Source organism: Melospiza melodia, chromosome 25 (assembly GCF_035770615.1).
Source record: "Melospiza melodia melodia isolate bMelMel2 chromosome 25, bMelMel2.pri, whole genome shotgun sequence".
In the NCBI taxonomy this organism is placed as follows: Eukaryota; Metazoa; Chordata; class Aves; order Passeriformes; family Passerellidae; genus Melospiza; species Melospiza melodia.
The window spans coordinates 7415987-7429642 of record NC_086218.1 but is presented as its reverse complement, the minus strand read 5'-3'; positions in this window follow the sequence as shown (position 1 = coordinate 7429642).

Here is a 13656-nt window from a genome sequence, read left to right as displayed (position 1 = left end):
GCACATTTTCCTCGACGTCCTTCCACCGAGAGGAGATGGAACTGGGGGGGTCCTCTGCGGTGGGACCAAGCTGTCCCTGTTCCCTTTGCAGCTGCACCACAGTGGCCACTAAAGGTGCAGGGGCTGAGTGGGATCCTGGGGGTGGCAGGAGTCAGCACCAGTGACAGTGACAGTGCACGGAGAGCACCCTACAGCCCCCAACCCAACACCCCCACAGCCCCTCCTCAGACACTCGGGTTCTCAAATTCCCCTCTCCTCTCCTTCCCAGAGCTCTTCTCGGTGCCGGTGCTGGAGGGTCTCCCTGATCCCACCGTCGGGTCCCCCCTGACTCTCAGCTGCCTCAGCACCCCTAGCCCCCTGCGGCCCCGAGCACCCCTCCTGCACGTGTTCTACTAGGACAGGCAGGTGGTGGGGGGCCATCAGGGTTCCCCGCAGCTGCTGGTGCCTGGTATGGGCGGCTTCTCCTCGAAGAATTCCATCTCCGAGGGCGGGGCCATGCGGAACAGCACCGCTCGGCTCTGCATTACGGGGCCCAGTGAGTGTGGGGATGGGCACGGGGAGCACCCAGAGACCCCCCATTTTCCCTGGTTGGGCACCTGCATGGCCTCCAGAAATATTTATTTTGTCTCCCCACATCTGCCCTGGGTGCCTTCACCCCTCTGTGGTGTAACCCCATCTACAACATCCACCACGACACCGATCCTCCCGTCCCTATCCCCTCACACTTGCTGCCCTCCCTGTGGCCTCAGCCCTGTCTCTGTCCCCGCAGTGCCCGTGAACAATGCCACCATCATCCCCAGTGTCCTGGGGGTGACACTGCCAGAGACAGGGACACACAGGGACACAGGTGGGGTCACTCAGGGTCACCAGGGAGTGCAGGACCCCTGGGGTGATGGGTGACCCTGATGTGTCCCCCTCTGTTTCTTGCAGTGGCCGCAGGGGTCGGTGGGACCCTTTTGTTCCTGCTCCTGCTCGTGGGTGTCATTGTGGCCTGGTACCAGTGGCACCATGTGGGTGGGTGACAATGGGGGGATGATGGTCGAGGAGAGAGGTGGGAAGGCCCTCAGAAAAGGGGGGCCAGAGGGCGGCACCCATGGACCCTGACTTGGGAGGAGCTGAGCCCCCAGTGACCATGGCTCAGAGCCCTGGGAGCTGTTGGAGGTTCCTGCAGGGGTGTTGGGGGTTCTGTCAGCGTCCCTCCATGATAGGGTCGGGGTTCTGGGGGCTCAGGGTGTTGGTGCAAGTGGGGTGGGTCAGGGATAGTGGGAGGGCATCAGGGATACTCGGGGGGCCTGGGGAGAATTGTGTGTCTGGTGGTGGTTCTGCATTCCCAAGGGTGGATGGGGGCCCCTGGGTCTCCAAAGTCACCCCTCCAGTTTTCCTTTGCAGATGCCAGGAAGCACCAGGAAAGGTGAGTGCAGCCTCCAGCCATGATACACCTTTTACCCAAACCCCCAGCACCTCCCATCCCCTTCCATGCACCCCCTTATTCCCACAGGGCCCACCCAGACCCCCTGGCACCCTCGGTGGAGGATCCTCAGGCGACGTACATGGAGCTGCAAAGGCAACCGTGGGAACCCAGTCACATCTATGACAATCTACACAAAATGTTGTGATGCTCTGGGAAATGGGAGGCACTGGGTGACACTGGGGGTGGTCCCTCCATGGCTCCTGTGGTTGCCCATCCTTCCAAGGGAGTTGGTCATGGCTCAGGGGGAGGCTACACAGGGCACCCTGTGCTCCCCATTTCCTCTCCCAGTACCACCAAGGGCTCCCGCATTCCTTTCCTTGTACCTGCAGGGGCTCCCCAGCCCCATCCAAGTGCCCAAGTACTCTCAGGGACTGCCCCATTCTCTCCCCACTACTGTGCTTGCAGTACATCCAGGGCTTCCTCATTCCCCCTCCTACTACCCCTGTCCCATCCCACTGTAAATGGGGGAGTCGGGGAGGATTCTGGCTGAAAGGTTTCTCGGGTGAAAATGAAGCACAAAAGTGGCAATATTATATCTGAGAACTGTTTATTGATAAAGGAGGGTAAGTGTTCATACCAAAGGGGGATAGAAGGGAGCAGAAAGGGATAAGGATAGAGACAGAAACAGAAGACAGGGACAGCATTACCACAAGGAGCCCAGGCGCTCTGTGGGCATCAGCTGGGCGGATGGAGTGTGTGTGCTGCAAGCCAGGGCGAGCCCACATGGCTTTTGTGAGTGGCTGGGCGTGATTTCCAAGGACGCACCTGCGTGTCTCTGGCATGGGCGAGCGATGGCTGCAGGCTGGCTGCTGTGGGCTGGCTGCGGGCAGGTGCTGCGGCACTGGTGGCTCTGGGCTGGCTGCCGCGGGCTGGGGCTGCGGTGGGCAGGTGCAGCAGGCTCGGTGCTGTGGGCAGCACGGGAAACACAGCAGAGGCGGTGGGTGGGTGCAGGCAGCATCTGCTCCATTGGAGAGCAATGAAGGAATGTCCAGGACAAGCAGGAATGAGCTGCCTCGGGGAAGCAGCACTACAGGAAAGAATGGATAGAGGCAGGGGAGAAGGACCACTGAAAGAAAAGGCAAGGGAGGGGATTGTCGATGGTATTTTTACCGGATGTCCAGGAGGAATGATGCATCCGACGCCATCTTATCAGAAGGCTTATTAAGTACTTTTTAATACTATATTATTCTATATTATATAACATTACATCTAAACTGAATCTGCCAAGCACTCAGCTGCACTCCACTGCACACAATCTCATGACTGTCAGCCCACAGTCCCAACACACACACACCTGGATTCAAATGGTCAGTGAATCAAAACTCTCACATCAGAATCCAATCACCGATTCCCTTCAGGTAAACAATCTTCCACAATGCATTCCGCATGTGATCAACACAGGAGCAGAAAATGAGATAAGAATTGTTTAGATCATTCTTTGCCTCTCCCACTGTTTCTCCCAGGTTCAGAGAATGTGAATCCCACAGTGGAGGAGGGCCAAACTGACCCTCTGAGTGAGCCCCTGATCCCTGCAAGAAACCTAAAGCAAAACACTCGTGTTTTGTCACAGTTATCTGCTTTTATTTGCAGAGTCTCCTCCCACAGCCCGATTTCCCGGGTGTTTTTTCACAGATATTTTTCCTAGGGCATCTGTCCCACCAGCCAGTGGGGGTCACTCACAGCCCGATCACTGAAGCTTTCTCTCCCCTGATTCTCTGTTGTGTGAAACCTCGCCAGGGACAGGGTTCCCAGCACATGTACAACCCACTCAGTAATTTTTCACCTCATGTGTAGCATATGTTGAGACATAAATCAAAATCAGATTTGATTCTCTTAACCCCAGTGTGCTTAGTGGCTCTGCAGTCCCCATCCCAGTGCTCCCACTAAGGTGGCTTACTGGTGACCATCCCAGTTCCAAGGGGACACAGGACCTGGTTCCCAGCTCCTGGGACAAAAATGCAGCTCTTTGGTTAAACTGGCAGAAATGGTGTTTCTTTGTTCATCTCTGTGAATGAAGCTGAACAAGGGGGGAACCTCCCTTGGAGTGGAATATACGACCCCCTTCTCTCTGAACTATTATAACTTTGAAATTACAGGGCTTTTAGGTGGGAATACGAGTAACAGTTCTTTACTGGTATATATTGACAGAAACAAGTTGATGGAAGTTGACTTTCACTGGATATTATATGAATTGATATTACATTATTGATTATACTGTTGATTAAATATTGCCATGTTGTTCAGATAGTGAAAAGTATTGTGGAGTGGCTGATGTTGTTATGGTGGCCGGGAGTGCTCCCTGCAGCGCCCCCTGCTGGCCACGGTTATAACTGCCACAAAAACCAACAGCGCTGAGCGGGAGGGAAAGTTCTGGGTTTGTGTTGTTTGTTCTGTTCTGGTTTATCATATTCCCAGCAAAGAGGTGTTATTCCTTTTCCTACACTTTAGCCTGGAAGCCAGATCATCTTTGAAATTAAAAAACTTTTCTGAGATGGTTTTCTTTCCATTCCAGGAATTTTCTCCAGTTTCCTTGGCTGATATTTCTCATTTATATGAGTTGCCGACTTCTGGGTTCCAGTGTGAAGGGGACAGACACCCCATGAGCGGATAGGGTCAGGGACTTGCCCACCTCATGCTCTGCCTTTAAGCCAGTTGTGTCACCAAGGGTCCTCTCCCCAGCTGGAACTTCTGGTCACCTGGTTACTCAGGACCTGACTTTGGCAAAGCGTCACACTGTCCCCAGTGTGCCATGGCTGACAGATGATGGACAGACGGGGCCCTGTCTCAGCAAAAGCCAGGTCTGGCCCACCCCTGCCACACACATCTGTTCCAAAATGTCTCCAGGCTTCAAATTTTTCCTGTCTTTGACACCCCACCCTGTGCCATGGCCTGATTCTGACTGCCCGGGAAAGGGGGAGGCTCAGGAACCTCCTCAGTGCCTTTGTGACATCCTGGTGTGAGGAACATGGCAGAGGAGGGGTTTGGGACAGGGGACAAGAGAATCCAGAGCCTCCTGAAGGCCACTTTGGCCATCAGAGCAAGGAAGGTCCAGGACCCTGCCAGATTCCTCTGATGGAGGAAACGTGATGGGGGAGGAAATGTTCGGGGATTGTTCTTTGTTGGTGGCTTCCCCTGGGAACCGTTTCTTGTGTGACAATTTGGACTCTGAACCCTGTTGCTGTTTCTGTTGGTTTTGTTCTTTCATTGCTGATTCAGGAAATTTTTCTTCTCTCAGACTTTTGGGATCTTTGTGCCTCCATGGGGAGCGGAAGGGAAAGGGGCAGCAGCCCTTGGTTTTAGTGGCAACACAGAACTGGAGAAACCCATTCCTAAAGCCCCACAAAGCTGAACAAACACCATCTCTGCCAATTTAACCAAAAAGCTGCATTTTGGACAAAATAAGAAGGAAATGGGTCCAGTGTCCCCTGGCACTGGGAGGAGCCTGGGGAGCCATGGGTGTACTGCGAGCACTGGGACGGGGAAAGGGGAGCACTGCGGGCCCTGTGCAGCCCCCCCCAACTCGTGGCCATCACCCCAGGCAGGATGGGCCAGCATGGGAGCCATGGGACGGGGACTCCCAGTGTCCCATGTTGTCACAGCATGTTCCATGGATGTCACTGGTGTCCGGCAGTCACCAATGTGGTCCTGGCAGCTCTGCGTGGGTCACCTGGGGGTCCTTGGCGGGGACAGTAAGAGACACCTGGCTTGGGGTGACACCCATAGGTGACATGTCCATGTCCCCACCCATCCCCCATACTCACCCCCTGCCCCCTCATGTCCAGCCCCTCCCCCACCTCCAGGGGATAAGGGTGTTCTAGGGGCTCCTGTGGGGATAGGGGGGTCTGAGGGGTGTCTGGGGAGGAAGTCAGGGAGAGTCATGGCTGGAACTCCCCACTCTCCTGTCCTGGGATTTCCTGAGAGATGCAAGAAAAAGAAGATTGGGTGATCGTGGTGTCCCCTGGGCCCCAACCCCACCTGGGACCTTTAAATGCCCACTGGAGCCCTGAGCCCCCACCAGACACTTGATTTCTATTGGACTCCCAGGCCCCTGCACCCCAAAGCACCCCTGTGGAGCCCCAGAACACCTGAGGCACCCAGGTTACTCAAACCCCCTCCCAGGAACCCTGAACCCCTGAGCACCCCTCAAGCCTCCAGGAACCCCAAGAATGGAATGCAGGGAAGCCTCCAAACTGCTTCAGAATCCCTGAGGAGCTCTTAACATCCCTGCACAACTCTGCAATACCTGCCTAAAAGCCCCCAGGAGATCCCAGTGTCACCCCAATATTCCTCAAGGCCCTTCCTGGGACAGCCCAGGACCCTCCAAAAGACCCCCAAGCAAAGGTCACTGGGGGCTCAGCTTCCTCCAGCTCAGGGGCTTTGGGTGATGCCCCAATGGACCCCCAGTGTGTGGGGCTTCCCCCCAGTTCCTGTAGGACCTTGTCCCCCCCCATTGTCACCCACCCCGGCGGTGCCACCAGTGACAGCCCCCGATGACAGCCAGGAGCAGGAGCAGGAACAGGAGGGTCCTGCCGACATTCACAGCCACTGCTGGGGACAGAGGGGACACATTGGGGTCACCCTGAACTGCAGGAGTCCTGAACACCCTGCTGACCCCTGTGATCCCACCTGTGACCCAGAGTGAGCCAGGTGTCACCTCCAGGGCCAGCTCAGGGCTGAGTGCCCGGAACACGCGGTGCCCGTCCTGTCCCAGCTGGTTGGTGGCCACGCACTGGTAAGTGCCCGAATGTCCCACATCGATGTCCCTGAGCTCCAGGAGGGGACCCTGTGCCACCTCCTGCCCATTGTGCAGCCAGGTGAAGGTGACAGGGGCTGAGCCCACCTGCACTGAGCAGCGCAGGGTCACGTTGTCACCTGCATGCACCTGGTGTGCCAGGGGGTCGGGGGTGATGGTGGCATTGGCCACGGGCACTGTGGGGACAGAGACGGCGCTGGCACCGGGCCAGGTGGGATGGGGGTGCTGTGAGTGGGGTCACCCCCAGCCTGAGGGTCCCACTTTCCCAGGATGGTGACATTCAGGGGGTCACTCTCGGCCCCTGTTACTGTTTACTGACTGTTAACACTGTCCCCATTACTGATCCGGCACCGGTACTGGCCGCTGTCATTGTCCCCAATGTGGCGCACCTCCAGGTGGGGGCCCGTTCCTGGCAGTGCCCCTGAGCCCTCCCGGTGCCAGGAGAAGGACAGAGGACCTGTTCTCGTGGCCACCGTGCAGCTCACCACCAGGCCGTCCCCGAGTGCCACCTGTCCTCCGGGGGGCTGCACTGACAGGGATACCCCCGAGGGCGGGACACCTGCAGGAGCGGGGGGACAGCTGTGGACAGTGAGGGACCTGGGTGGTCAGGGAGGGGCAGGAGGATACCAGTTAGGGAGAGGGGGGACAGAGATGGGGGGAGATTTGAAAAAGGGGGATGGGGGGTTCTGGGAAGGGAATCCTGAAGAGCGATGGGGGTGACACCAGGGAGGGTTTGGGGACACGGGGAGACCATGGTCGGACCTGGGGAATGTGTGGGGACCTCAGAGGGGGGTGGAGGGATGCAGGGAGGGGTCAGGGGATCCAGTGAGGGATGAGAGGACACAAGCCAAGAATGGAGGGACCTGAGGAGGGACCCAGGTCAGCAATGGCAGGACATGGAAAAGGTGCCAGGAAAGGATGGGGGTACCCATGTGGGGTCCGGGGAGGGACCAGAGAAAGGAACAGGGAAGCCAGGGAGGGATACGGGAAACTTAGGTGCCACAGGTCATGTGTCAGGAAGGACTGGGAGTCCCCAGGCAGGGTTGGGGGAGCCGTGGAGGCTGTGGGGGGCCCCCGTGCCCATCCCCGCACTCACTGCGCACGGTGATATAGAGCCGGGCGCTGCTCCTCCGCACGGCCCCACCATTGGAGCGCACCTCACAGCTGTAATTGCCCGAGTGGGAGACCCCCACGGCGGGCACCAGCAGCTGCGGGGACCCCTGTGGGTCCCCACCACCTGCTCATTCTGGTAGAGCACATGCAGGAGGGGGGCTCGGGGCCGCAGGGGGCTGGGGGTGCTGAGGCAGCTGAGGGTCAGGGGGGACCCCTCGGTGAGCTTGGGGGGACCCTCCAGCACTGGGACCGAGAAGAGCTCTGGGAAGGAGAGGGGAGGGGGATTTGTGAGCCTGAATCCCTGGGGAGGGGCTGTGGGGGTGTCAGGGTGGGGGCTGTGGAGTGCTCACCATGCACTGTCACTGTCACCGGCACTGACTGCCATGACTTCTCTGATGTCCCGAATTTCACCCGGCCCTTGCAGCTGTTGCTGCCACTGTGGTTCAGGTGCAGAGGGGGCAGGGACAGCTTGGTGCCATCAAGGAGCCTCCCCAGTTCCTTTCCCTCTTGGTAGAAGGACGCTGTGGTGACCGTTCTGTTCCACGAGATCCGGCAGCGCAGTGTCACCGTGTCCCCCTCCAGCAGCGCCTGCCCCGCACCTGCAGCACCAGCCAGGCTGGGGGACAGAGGGGACCTGTCACACCTGATGGCACCAGGACCCCCGCATTGTGTCACACTCACCAGGGGTCTGCAGTTACCACACGGTTTCCCCCACTCTGGGATTCTCTGGGATGTCCCCAGAGCAGGGACAGGCTCTGGTCACACAGGAGGTGCTCCATGGAGCGGAGCCCACCCAGAGCCATTGGAGTCCCCGTGGGTGCCAGGCTGGGGACACCCAAACCCCCTTACGTTGTAAGACTATCACGAGGGGGCTGTGCCTGGTGCCGGGTCTGTCACACCAGTAGGTGCCACTCTCGGTGACAGTGAAGCGTTCCTGTCTCTCCTGCCACAAGCTCTGCCTGTCCTTATACCTGGCGGCAGCACTGGCGGTCCCCGTGCCCTGGCAGGTCAGTGTCACCCGGTCCCACAGCACCGGTGGTATCCAGGGGGGCTCCACCAGGATCTGGGTGGTCTGGGCACCTGTGGGTGACAGGGGACACCAGCCTGCCTGGGCCACCAGGTAGCTGGGGACAGAGGGGTGGGGCCATGGCATCCCCTGAGGACTCACCAGCGAGGCCGAGGGTGTGGGCTGGAAGGGAGAAGGGACAGAGCTGGGTGAGGGTGACACTCCAGGGACAGCAGCACGGGGGCATGGAGTGTGGGGCTGTTCCCAAAAGGTCTCACTGGGGGCAATGGTGTGGCACAGATGTCTTGAAGACAGGGACACAGCAGCCAACCCTTGCTCAGGCATGGAGACCTGTGCTGGGACAGGTCACCCCTGCCAGCCCCACAGCCACATCCCCATGGCCCTGTGCCCATGGTCCATTTCTGAGGGCACCTGTCCCCATGGCCCATCAACATGGTGTTTGTCCCCTTGTCCCTGTCCCTGCATTCCTGTGTTCCTGTCCTGGTCCCCACAGCTGCCCCAGCCCCAAGGTTCCTTCTGCCACATCCTTGTCCCCACATCTTCATCTCCCTGTCCCCACATTCCTGTCTCCTGTTTCTGTCCCCAAAGCTACCCCACAACTCTGGTCACACTGGGCTCCATGCCCGGCCGGCATTGGGGACTTCAGGGGACCCCACAGCCCCCTCTGCCCCCTCCCCTCCCCATCCCCGGGGTGTCAGGCCCTTGCCCGGGGCACTCACCCCACAGGAGTAGCACCACATTTCCGGCCATCCCGGTGTCCCCAGCCATGTGCACTGGCTGTCACTCACTGCCGGGGTGGCTGTCCCCTGGGTGGTGGCTCTATGGCCAAAGGGGAAGGAAGCGAGGTCAGGTCTCACCCTCATGCGTAGGTGGCACCTGGTGGGATTAGGGTTGCCACAAGCTGGGCACAGGCTGTGGGCAGGGTGGGGACAGGATGGGGACAAGGCTGGGTGGGACACAGTGGGACATGGGGTCTCCAGGAGTGGGGTCTCAGGGGGTTTGTGGATGTGGGGATGGGTGTCCAGGGGAATGGGGGGTCCCTGGGAATGGGGGTGCTGAGGAGGTGGAGTCACTGGGAATGGGGGTCCCCACACCTGAGGGGTCACAGGGATGGGAGTGCCAGAGGAACATGAGTTCCGGGGATTTGGGGTGATGGGATGGGGATGCTGGGGGAATGGGGGATGCTGTGGGAATGGGGGTCCTGTGAAAATCAAGGTCCTGTGGGAAGGGAATTTTAGGGATGGGATGAACAGCAGAGGGTTTCTTGGGAATGAGGTGTCCTGGGCCATGAAGATCCTGGGGAATGTGAGTACTGGGATATGGGTTCCAGAGAGGGGGAGACATAAGAAATGGGGTACTCATGATTTGATTTTCAGGGGAATGGAGGTGCCAGGGACGGGCAGTGGCTGGGTGGGCCTATGGGTCTCAGCTCTTTCCCTGGGAGCCTCAGATTTTGGGTGATTCAGAGCCCAGCACAGCCCCCACAAGGCGTCGGCAGCCTGCGGGTCACCCAAAACAGATTCTGAGGGGTTCTGGGTCTGTGAAGCTCCTGGAGCAGAGGTGAGAATTGTGTGTGGGGACAAAGGCCTGCCAGTGGTTTGCCCAGCCCTGCAAGAAGCACAAACTCCAAAGGCAGCCCAAGCAGCGGCTCTGGGAGGGCCTTTGATGATTTTTAGAGCAGGGCTGGCTGGAAACCACCCCCTGGGAGGGGCAGCTGTGAGGGAACCAGCCTGGAAATGTGGCAATTGATAATTTGTTCCTCTTTGTAAGGGACAGAGAGAACCACAAAACTACTGCACAATCCACAACGTTCTGCTCATCATCCTGACCTGGACCCTCCTTCTTGAACAAAACCTGCAGCCTTCTGGAACCTCATGGAAAGAATGTTTGGGTTTGGGATGTGTCTGCCAGATAAGAGGATGAAGTGTGGAAACACCAAGCAGGGGCCATGCCAACAGCTGTATTGGACCTCTGTGGAGTGACCCTGTGTGGATTCAAGGTTTCCCCAAAGCTGCTCCATCCCTGGCCTCCTCACCTGAGTGAAAGGCTGAGGGTTGGCAGGAATTGTGGTGTCAAGCCACCAGAGGTGCTGCTGTGGACCTGAGACCTGCCTGGGGTCAGGTGCTGCCTTCCTTCCATTCGGGATCATGGAGAGCGGTCGCTGGTGTTGCACAGGGCGTGTGCCTGACCCTGGGACACTGCTACGCTGCCCGTGGGCACTGGGATCCAACCTGCTGCCTTGGCGGCTTCTGCCCGCTGCCGGTGGTGGTGCCGGGACCAATTGGTGGCCATGAGTTTGCAAAAGGAGCGATTTCCCCTCCTCCCTCCCGTCCAAGGCCGCCATGGCCCCTGAGGGGATTGAGCTGGACTGGGGCGCCCCCTGCTGGGCGGGAGTGCTCCCTGCAGCGCCCCCTGCTGGCCGCGGTTATAACTGCCACAGAAACCAACAGCGCTGAGCGGGAGGGAAAGTTCTGGGTTTGTGTTGTTTGTTCTGTTGTGGTTTATCAATTTCCCAGTAAAGAGCTGTTATTCATTCTCCAACACTTTGGTATCCCCATAATCTTGGAAATTAAAAGAAATTTAGATATGGGTCTTCTTTCCATTCCAGGTACATTCTCACTTTCCTTGGCAGATATTTCTCATTTAAATGAGTTGCCAACTCCTGGGTTCCAGCTTGGATGTGACAGACACCCCAAGAAGGGACAGGATCAGGGACTTGGCTACCTCACGCTCTGCCTTTTAAGCCAGTTGGGCCACCAAGGGCCCTCTCCTCAGATGGCACTTTTGGTCACCTGGTCACTCCGGAGCTGGCTTTTGTAGAGCATCACACTGTCCCCAGAGTGCCACAGCTGAGACTGTTGGAAAGATGTAGCCCTGTCTCACCAAATGCAAGGCCTGACCCACCCCTGCAACACATAGGTGTTCGAAAATGTCTTCAGACATGAAACTTTTCCTGTCTCTGACCCCCCACCATGTACCATGGCCTGAACCCGACTGCCCTGGCAAAAGGGGAGGCTCCAGAACCCCCACAGGGCCTTTGTGACATCCTCGTGTGGGGAACATGGCAGAGGAGGGGTTTGGGACAAGGGAAAAGAGAATCCAGAGCCTCCTGAAGGCTGCTGTGGCCATCAGAGCAAGGAAGGTCCAGAGCCCTGCCAGGTTCCTCTGGTGGAGGAAACGTGCTTGGGGGAGTGTTTGGGGCTTGTCCCTTTTTGGGTGCTTTCCCTGGAAATCTTTCCTTGTGTGACCATTTGGAGTCTGAATCTTGTTGCTGTTGCTGTTGGTTTTATTCTCTATCGTTGCTATTTCAGGAAATTAATCTTTCAGCCCTTTGGGATCCTTGTGCCCCCACAGGGAGGCAGAGGGGCAGTTTTTAGTGGCAGCACACACACGAGTGGGTGCCCATGGATGGGGATCCCCAGTGTCCCCCAGTTCCCCCCAGTGTCACAGCACATTCCCGTAGATGTCACCGGGTTCCCGCGGTCGCCCCTGGTGTCCCCGCAGCTCTGCGTAGGTCACCTGGGGATCCTGGAGGGTGGTGGCATGGGGGGACACTGCGAGAGACACGGGCTGTGGGATCTGGGTGGGGTGACACTCGTGGGTGACGTGTCCCTCTGCGTGTGTCCCCCCTGTACTCACCCCCTGCCCTCTTGGTGACCACGACGTGGGTGTAGAGCACCTCCCCCTCCTCTGGGGGGGTCAGGGGATCCGGAGTGGCCCTGAAGGAATAAAGGGGATATGGGGGAGGGGATGGGAGGTCTTGGGGGTTGGGGTAAAAGGGGAGAGTGTGGTTTGAGCCCCCCACTCACCTTTCCTGGTTCTTCCTGGTGGCTGCAATGGAAGCAGGGGAGGAGTGACTATGGGGTCCCAGGACCCTGACCCCTCTCAGGATTCCTAGACCCTTTCAAGACCTCCCAGTATCCCTGAAGCCCCCCAGAATCCATGAGCCTCCCCAGTGTCCCCAAACAACTCACACTCAAGAACCCAAATCCCAGGAGGGACAGAGACTTCCCCAAAAACTCCCAGGGCCTTAGAAAGAATCCCCAACATCCCTGCAGGACCATTCAGCATCTCCCCAAACCCTGCAAGACCTCTAGCCAAAGTCACAATTGTGGTGCTGTGGGTATTTCCCTATGGTTTCTCCAATTCTGTGGGCCTCTACAGCTCCCTGGAACCCCCATGCCCCCATTGTCACCCACCCACACAGTGCCACCGGTGCCAGGTCACAATGACACCCACGAGCAGGAGCAGGAAGAAAAGGGCCCCACCGACCCCTGTGGCCACTGCAAGAAACAGAGGGGGACACATCAGGGTCAGCCATCACCCCATTGGTCCTGCACTACCTGGTGACCTCACTTGTGTCACCCCACCTGTGACCCAGGATGAGCCAGGTGTCACCTCCAGGGCCAGCTCTGGGCTGTGTGCCCGGAACACGCGGTGCCCGTCCTGTCCCATCTGGTTGGTGGCCACGCACTGGTAGGTGCCCGAATGTCCCACATTGATGTCCCTGAGCTCCAGGAGGGGACCCTGGGCCACCTCCTGCCCGTTGTGCAGATAGGTGAAGGTGACAGGGGCTGAGCCCACCTGCACTGAGCAGCGCAGGGTCACGTTGTCACCTGAACACACCTGGTGTGCCAGGGGACCGGGGGTGATGGTGGCATTGGCCACGGGCACTGCGGGGATAGAGACAGGGCTGGCACCTGGCGAGGTGGGATGGGGGTGCTGTGGGTGGGGTCATCCCCAGCCCGAGGGTCCCGCTCACCCAGGATGGTGACATTCAGGGGGTCACTCTCAGCCACGCTGTTCCCGTCACTGAACCGGCACCGGTACTGGCCGCTGTCATTGTCCCCAACGTGGCGCAGCTCCAGGCGGGGGCCGGTGCCCACCAGTGTTCCCGAGCCCTCCCGGTGCCAGTAGAAGGACAGGGGACCTGTCCCTATGGCCACCTCACAGCTCAGCACCAGGCTGTCCCCGAGTGCCACCTGTCCCCCAGGGGGCTGCGCTGACAGGGACACCCCCGAGGGCGGGACCCCTGCTGGAGAGTGGGACACCAGGGGACAGTGAGGGACCCGGGGGGGTGTCAAGGAGGGGCAGGGGAATTCCAGTGAGGGAGAGGGGGTGCAGAGATTGGGGGAGGGGGACCTAGAAATGAACCCCGAGGGATGATAAGGGGGTCAGGGATGGAACACCTGGAGAAGGAGGTGGGCAACACCAGGAATGGTACGGGGACCATGGGAGGGCATGGTGAGACTTGAGCAATGTGCAGAGACCTCAGAGAGGGGTGGAGGGACC